Below are 7,604 nucleotides of genomic sequence, written 5' to 3' on the forward strand. Positions count from 1 at the left end.
TGGCAGCTTTACTTTGGCAGCTAAAGGCACATCAGTTTCCTATAAGGAAGTCAGACAACTAATCCGTAATAAAAGACGGCTGGGCACGGTGGCGCATGCCTGTAATTCCAGCACTTTCAGAGGCCAAAGCAGGAGGATGGCTTAAAGCCAGTAGCTGGAGACCACCCATGTGTGGGAACGTGTATCTGAGGTCCTGGCTTCTCTGTAGTCCTAGCTACTGGGGAGGCTGAGGCAGGAATTGTGTGAGCCCAGAAGTTCAAGGTTATAGTGAGCTATGATCACATCACTGCACAACACTACACAACATCACTACACAACAGAGCGAGACCCCATGTCTTTAAAAAAGAAAAAAAGAAAAAAAAAAAAAAAAGGCTGGGAGTGGCGGCTCACACCTATAATCCTTGCACTTTGCGAGGCCGAGGTGGGAGGATCATTTGAGCTCAGGAGTTCAAGACTAGACTGGGCCACATGGGGAGACCCTATCTCTACAAAAAATAAAAAATAAAAAACTAGCTGGGCATGGTGGCTCACACCTGTGGTCCCAGATACTCAGGAGGCTGAGTTGGGAGAATCATTTGCTCCCAGGAGGTGGACAGTACAGTGAGCCATGACAGCACCACTGTACTCCAGGCTGGGCAACAGAGTAAGACCTTGTCTCAAATGAGTAAAAAAATAAAAGAATATAAGGGGAAATGAGATTAAGCACTGTGGTAGAATGGGTCCCAAAAGGTGTTCAAATTCTCATCCCCAAAACCTGTGAATAGGTTACAAGGCAAAAGGTGTTGAAGACATGGTTTGCTAGCCTATTTAACAAAAAGAAGAAAATAACTTTTAAAAATCCTGTGATTAAATTAAGGATATTTAATCAGTTGTGATTAAAGATCTTGCAGTAGGGGGTTATTGTAAATTTTCAAGACGGGTCTAAAGTAATCATGTTTGTTTGTGAGGAGGAGACAGGAGGTCAGAGTCAGAAAGATATGAAGATGTTACGCCGCTGGATTTGGAGAAGAGGAGGGGACCACGGGCCTAGGAATGCAGGTGGCCTCTAAAAGCTGGTAAAGTCAAGGAAAGAAATTCTTCCTAGAGCCTCTAGAAAGAACATAGTCCTGTTGACACCTTGGTTTTAGCCCAGAGACATCAATTTGGACTTTTGACCACCAGAAGTAAGAACTGTAAGATTACAAAATCAATATGGTTTTAAGTAGCTCAATTTGGGGAATTAATTACAGTAACAATAGCAAACTTATACAAACATTAAGAATTTATTCATTAATCTGTGAATATTTATTTATTTATTTTTGAGTCTCACTCTGTCACCCAGGCTGGAGTCGAGTGGCACTATCTCAGCTCACTGCAACCTCCACCTCCTGGGATCAAGCGATTCTCCTGCCTCTGCCTCCTGAGTAGCTGGGACTACAGGCACACGCCAACATGTCCGGCTAATTTTTGTATTTTTAGTAGCGACAGAACTTCATGTTGGCCAGGCTGGTCTTGAACTCTTGACCTCTAGTAATCCACCCGCCTCAGCCTCCCAAAGTGCTGGGACAGCAGGTGTGCACCACCACGCCCAGCTAAGTAGCTGGGATTACAGGCACAAGCCACTATGCCGAGCTAATTTTTTTGTATTTTTAGTAGCAATGGAGTTTTGCCATGTTGGCCAGGCTGGTCTCGAACTCCTGACCTCAGGTGATCCGCCCACCTTGGCCTCCCAAAGTGCTGGGATTACAGGCATGAACCACTGTGCCCAGTCCATCTATGAATATTTACAGAGTTTGTTCTATATGCTGGCAACATTGGTGAAAAAAAGAGTCTAAGATGCCTGTTCTCAAAGAGTTTATCTCTTTAAGGATATATTTTCAGAGAGATATTGCAGTGAAAGAGAACAGACACAGAGAACAGAAACACAAGGGGTCTATAATGGCCGGCTCCCTGGCCTCTAACCGCCACAGCAGAGTCACCTAACTCCCAACCAAGGCCTCAAGACCAACCTGGCCCCAAATGGCAGCAATGGAAAGAACCTGAGCCAAGTGGGCAGCGTGAGGCTCAGCACTCAGCCCCCCTTCCAGCAGGCCCCACTCTCATCTTGTGTTCCAGCGAACAACTGGGTCAACACAGCCCATTCCTCTGGGGTTCTAAGCAGACCACATGAGTCCTCCTCGGGATTAAGAGTTTTATGTGGTCCTGCAACTCTATGCTGAGGCTGGGCTGCCTTGATACTAATCATTGCCCATCAGCCTGCAGCTCCACGCGTTGTCCACTGGGAGGTTTCTCTCTTGTCAAAGCCTGGAGGTCCAACTGTCCTCTTCACTCCTCCCTAACAAGAGGACGTGCCCACTGAACTACCAACTGTAGTCAACCACCTGTCTCTGGATACTGCCTGCCTGCTCCTCCCTGGTTCTTGGGTGTGCCCCTGGCCTGCCTCACCTCAGTGGTCTCTGGGTCCTAGCCTGACCAGACTTTGTCCTGATCAGGCTTTCCATCTATTCTCCACGCAAAGCCAGTAAGTCAATGCCACTGAGTACGGGATTTCTTCTCGGGATACAGCAAATATTCTTAAATTGATTGTGACAGTTCAAAGGAAGCTGTGCCAAAGATCTGGAAGGCTTAGTGGGAGAACCGGCAACAGGTGGCACCAGGTCTGGGAGATTCCTAGAGAGCGGAGCGGGTCTCGGAGGGGGTGGATTTGGCCCGAGGCGCCCGCGCGGAGGGGCCGGGCTGCAGCCCCCGGGCAAAGGGAGCGCGAGCTCTGATCCCTCAGCCGGGCCGGGCCGCTCCGAGACACCTCGAAGGACGCCGGGCGCCGTGGGGCAACCCAGGCAGGGCGGGGACCACCGCCTCCCGGGCTCGTGGGGTGCGGCTCTGAACCTGAGACGCTCGGAAGCTCCAAAGGCCAAGACCCGCTCGGGTGGCAGTCGAGCGCCCTCCAGCCCCGGGCCCACCTGCGGCCTCTCCCTGCACCTCACGCCCAGCGGGACTCCAGGGCTCTGCCTCAGGGACCGGCGAGGAAGTGACGGGGAAAGGGGCTCCAGGAGGACAGCGCCCACCCAGCAGGTCGGCAGCACACCGGGGATCCCGCCCGGACTCGGGGCGCCCACAACCTGGCCGACCCGCCGCTGCCGTCGCTCCCCTCGCGCTCCATCAGGTCGCCCTGCACCACAGAGTTGAGGGACGAGCGGCCGAAGGGCGGCAGCGGCCAGCCACCAGCACCCTCATCCCCTCAGGGTCACCTCCAGCCGCGACCCTCTTCCCTCCATCCCAACGGCGCTGCCAAGTGACCGTTCCCTCCTCCTATCACAAGGCGCTGCAGCCGGCGGGGGCAGAGCCGGAGTTGTTCCCGCCCCCGACGTTGCGCGGGGCTCGCACAGACCCACCCCCACGGACGCGGGCCTTCCCGGAGAAGCGGCCCCTGCCCGCCAAGTGCGCGCTCTGCCCTGCCCTTCTCTGCAGCGCCCCCTGTAAGAAAGAAGGGAATTGCATGCGGCCCACCAGACCAGGGCTGTGGATTTACCTGGGATCTGGCAAAGCAGTGATCAGAACAGATTTGTAACATTGTAGTATCTAGGCCTGGACCCCAATATTTACGAAGTCTTCATGAGTAGAATAAGAACATTCTCAGGCCGGGTGCGGTGGCTCACGCCTGTACTCCCAGCACTTCAGGAGGCCGAGGCGACCGGATCACTTGAAGTCAGTAGTTCGAGACCATCCTGGCCAACATGGCGAAACCCCATCTCTTCCAAAAATAACAAAAATTAGCCGGGCGTGGTGGTGCGCGCCTTTATCCCAGCTACTCGGGAGGCTGAGGCAGGAGAGTCGCTTGAATCCGGGAGGTGGAGGTTCCAGTGAGCCGAGATCGGGCCACTGCACTCCAGCATGGGCGACAGAGAGAAACTCTGTCTCGAAAACCAAAAAACATGCAAAAAAAAATCTTTTTATCTATTTAAACTGGATAGTAAAAAGCCTATTAACAGGCTGGTGTGGGACCGGAATGGGAGGGAGGTTGGCCTGTGGATATATAGTCTCTGTACAGTGCAACGTAGTTGTTTTTTGTTGTTGTTGTTTTGAGACAGGGTCTAGCTCTGTCGCCCAGGCCGGAGTGCAGTGGCACCATCTTGGCTCACTGCAGCCTCTGCCTCAAGCAATTCTCGTTCCTCAGCATCCTGAGTAGCTGGGATTACAAGCATGCACCACTATGACCGGCTAATTCTCTAATTCATTCTCTTTCTCTTTCTCTCTCTCCTCTCTCTCTCTCTCTCTCTCTTTCTGTCTCTCTCTCTCGTGTGTGTGTGTGTGTGTAAGAATGGGGTCTCACAGAGCGAGACTCCGTCTCAAAAAAAAAAAAAGAATGGGGTCTCAGCTGGGCGCAGTGGCTCACGCCTGTAATTCCAGCACTTTGGGGGGCCGAGGCAGGTGTATCACTTGAAGTCAGGAGTTCGACACTAGCCTGGCCTGCATGGTGAAACCTTCTCTCTACTAAAAATACAAAAATTAGCTGGGCGTGGTGGTGTATGCCTGTAGTCCCAGCTACTTAGGAGGCTGAGGCAGGACAATCGATTGAACCTGGGAGGCAGAGGTTGCAGTTAGTGGAGGTTGCAGTTAGCCAAGGCGGCGCCATTGCACTCCAGCCTGGGCAACAGAGCAAAACTCTGTCTGATTTAAAAAAAAAAGAAAGACAAGAAAAGAAATTTAAAAAAGAACGGGGTCTCAATGTGTTACCCCAAGTTGATCTCGAACTCCTGCCTCAAACAATCCTCCCTGCCCGAGCCTCTCAAAGTGCTGAGATTACAAGCGTGAGCCACCTTGCCCGGCTGCTACCTAGTTTTAAATGCAATAAAAATGGAAAGACCTTCTATTCAATATGACAAAACTGGATCACACTTTTGACTACCTCCCTTCAGAGATTGTGTTAAAATGTAGGCAGATAAATTGTAAAAAAGGAATAAGCAAGGTCAGGTGTGGTGGCTTAAGCCTGCAATCCCAGCACTTTAGGAGGCCAGGGCAGGAGGATTGCTTGAGCCCAGGAGTTCAAGACTAGCCTGGGCAATGTAGTGAGATCCTGTCTCCACAAAAAATAGAAAAGTTAACCAGGTGTGGTGGCATATGCCTGCAATCCAAATTATTCGGGAGGCTGAGGTAGGATGATTGCTTGAGCCTGGGAGGCGGAGATTGCAGTAAGCAGAGATGGTGCTCCTTAACTCCAGCCTGGGCGAGAGAGGGAAACCCTGTCTCAAAAAAAAATTTTTTTTTAAGTAAACTGGGTAATTTATAAAGAACGGAAATTTACTTTCTCATGGTTCAGGAGACTGGGAGGTCCACGATATAGGCGCCTGTAGGTTGCGTATCTGGGGAGGGCCTGTTCCTCACTGCTGGCACTACCTGTGGGTCCTCACATGGAGGAAGAAAGTGAACCCACTCTCTCAAGTCCCACCACCTTTTTTTGAAACAGAGTCTTGCTGTCTCGCCCAGGCTGGAGTGCAGTGGCATGTTCTCGGCTCACTGCAACCTCCACCTCCCCAGTTCAAACAATTCTCCTGCCTCAGCCTCCCGAGGAGCTGGGACTACAGGCCCCTGCCACCACATCCAGTTAATTTTTGTATTTTTAGTAGAGATGGGGTTTCACCATGTTGGCCAGGTTGGTCTGGAACTCCTGACCTGGTGATCCACCAGCCTTGGCCTCCCGAAGTGTTGGGATTACAGGTGTGAGCCACTGCGCCTGGCCTCTCAAGCCCTTTTATAAGGCTCCTAATCCCATACATAGGGGCTCTGCTCTCCTTATTTAATCATCCCCCGAGGCCCCTCCTCTCTTACTATCACATTGATGTTAAGTTTCAACACAAGGACTTTGGGGAACACATTCAGACCATGGCCACCAAGCGATTTCCACAAAGTTTCAGGAGATGGAGAGGCTTGTGATGAATAATAATAAGTATTAATTGAACGTTTTCTGTGTGTCACCAAACCAAATGCTAGCTATGGATTATGTTATGAATTCAAAGCACTGAGTGAAGTTATTATTTTTATTCTCATTTAACAGGTGAAATTTCTATTTAACAGAGATAAAATAATTTGGCTGAAGTCACAAAATTAATAACTGGCTAAGAGGGGATTTGAAACTTGGTATTGCTGGCTGGGTGCTGTGGCTCTCGCCTGTAATCCCAGCACTTTGGGAGGCCAAGGTGGGTGGATCACTTGAGGTCAGGAGTTTGAGACCAGCCTGGCCCATATGGTGAAACCCCCATCTCTACTAAAAATACAAAAATTAGCCGGGTGTGGTGGCGCCTGCCTGTAATCCCAGCTCGGGAAGCTGAGGCGGGAGAATCACTTGAACCCTGGAGGTGGAAGTTGCAGTGAGCTGAGATCGCACCACTGCACTCTAACCTGGGGGACAGAGCAGACTGTCTCAAAAAAAAAAAAGAAAAAAAAAAAAAGAAAAAAAAAAAAAGAATAAAGAAAGTAGGTATTGTTTCCACAGCCTGGTGGTTAACCTTCAGACCACGTTTTGGAGAAAGAAGCCATAACCCAGAAGGAAGCTGCGATGGAGGAGGCACCCTCAGGGCTTGGTGGAGTGGAGAAGAAGGGAGGCTGGACACAGAGGGACCTACCCAGGGTCTAGGTGGAGCACAGCAGCTCTGCCAGCCCCTCCTCTCCTCCTCCATCCCCTGCCCCTCCCACAGGTAGAACAGGCTGACCAAATACTTCAGCTGACCCTGGAAAAAACAGAACATTTTGGACGGACGCGGTGGCTCATGCCTGTAATCTCAGCACTTTGGGAGACCAAGGTGGTTGGATCACCTGAGGTCAGGAGTTCGAGACCAGCCTCACCAACATGGAGAAATCCCGTCTTTACCAAAAATACAAAATTAGCCAGGCGTGGTGGCGCATGCCTGTAATCCCAGCTACTCGGGAGGCTGAGGCAGGAGAATCTCTTGAACCTGGGAGGCAGAGGCTGTGGTGAGCCAAGATTTCACCATTGCACTCCAACCTAGGGCAATAAGAGCGAAACTCCATCTCAAAAAAAAAAAAAAGAAACAAAATTTAAGAAACAAAGATAAATAATGTGTTTCAATTAGCACATTCAAGAAGATATTGTATTTATAGAACCAAAGCATGATGCCCTAAAAATTGAACAGATAACAATAATAAGTTATTAGAAATTTAAAATATGACTTCCAATTTTACAATGTGATAAATGAGTTAGAAAATAAAGTTGGGCTGGGTGCAGTAGCCCATGCCCTGTAATCTAAGCACATTGAGAGGCCAAAGTGGGAGGATGGCTTGAGGCCAGGAGTTTGAGACCAGCCTAGGTAAGATAGGGAGACATTGCCTCTACAAAAAAAAATTTTTTTGTTTTTGAGACGGAGTTTCACTCTGTTGCCTGGGCTGAGGTGCAATGATGTGATCTCGGCTCACGGCAACCTCTGCCTCCCAGGTTCAAGTGATTCTCCTGCCTCACCCTCCTGAGTAGCTGGGATTATAGGCATCTGCCACCACACCCGGCTAATTTTGTATTTTTAGTGTATTTTGGTGTTTCCCCATGTTAGTTAGGCTGTTCTCGAACCCCTAACCTCAGGTGATCCTCCTGCCTCAGCCTCACAAAGTGCTGGGAT

Source organism: Theropithecus gelada, chromosome 20 (assembly GCF_003255815.1).
Source record: "Theropithecus gelada isolate Dixy chromosome 20, Tgel_1.0, whole genome shotgun sequence".
NCBI lineage: Eukaryota > Metazoa > Chordata > Mammalia > Primates > Cercopithecidae > Theropithecus > Theropithecus gelada.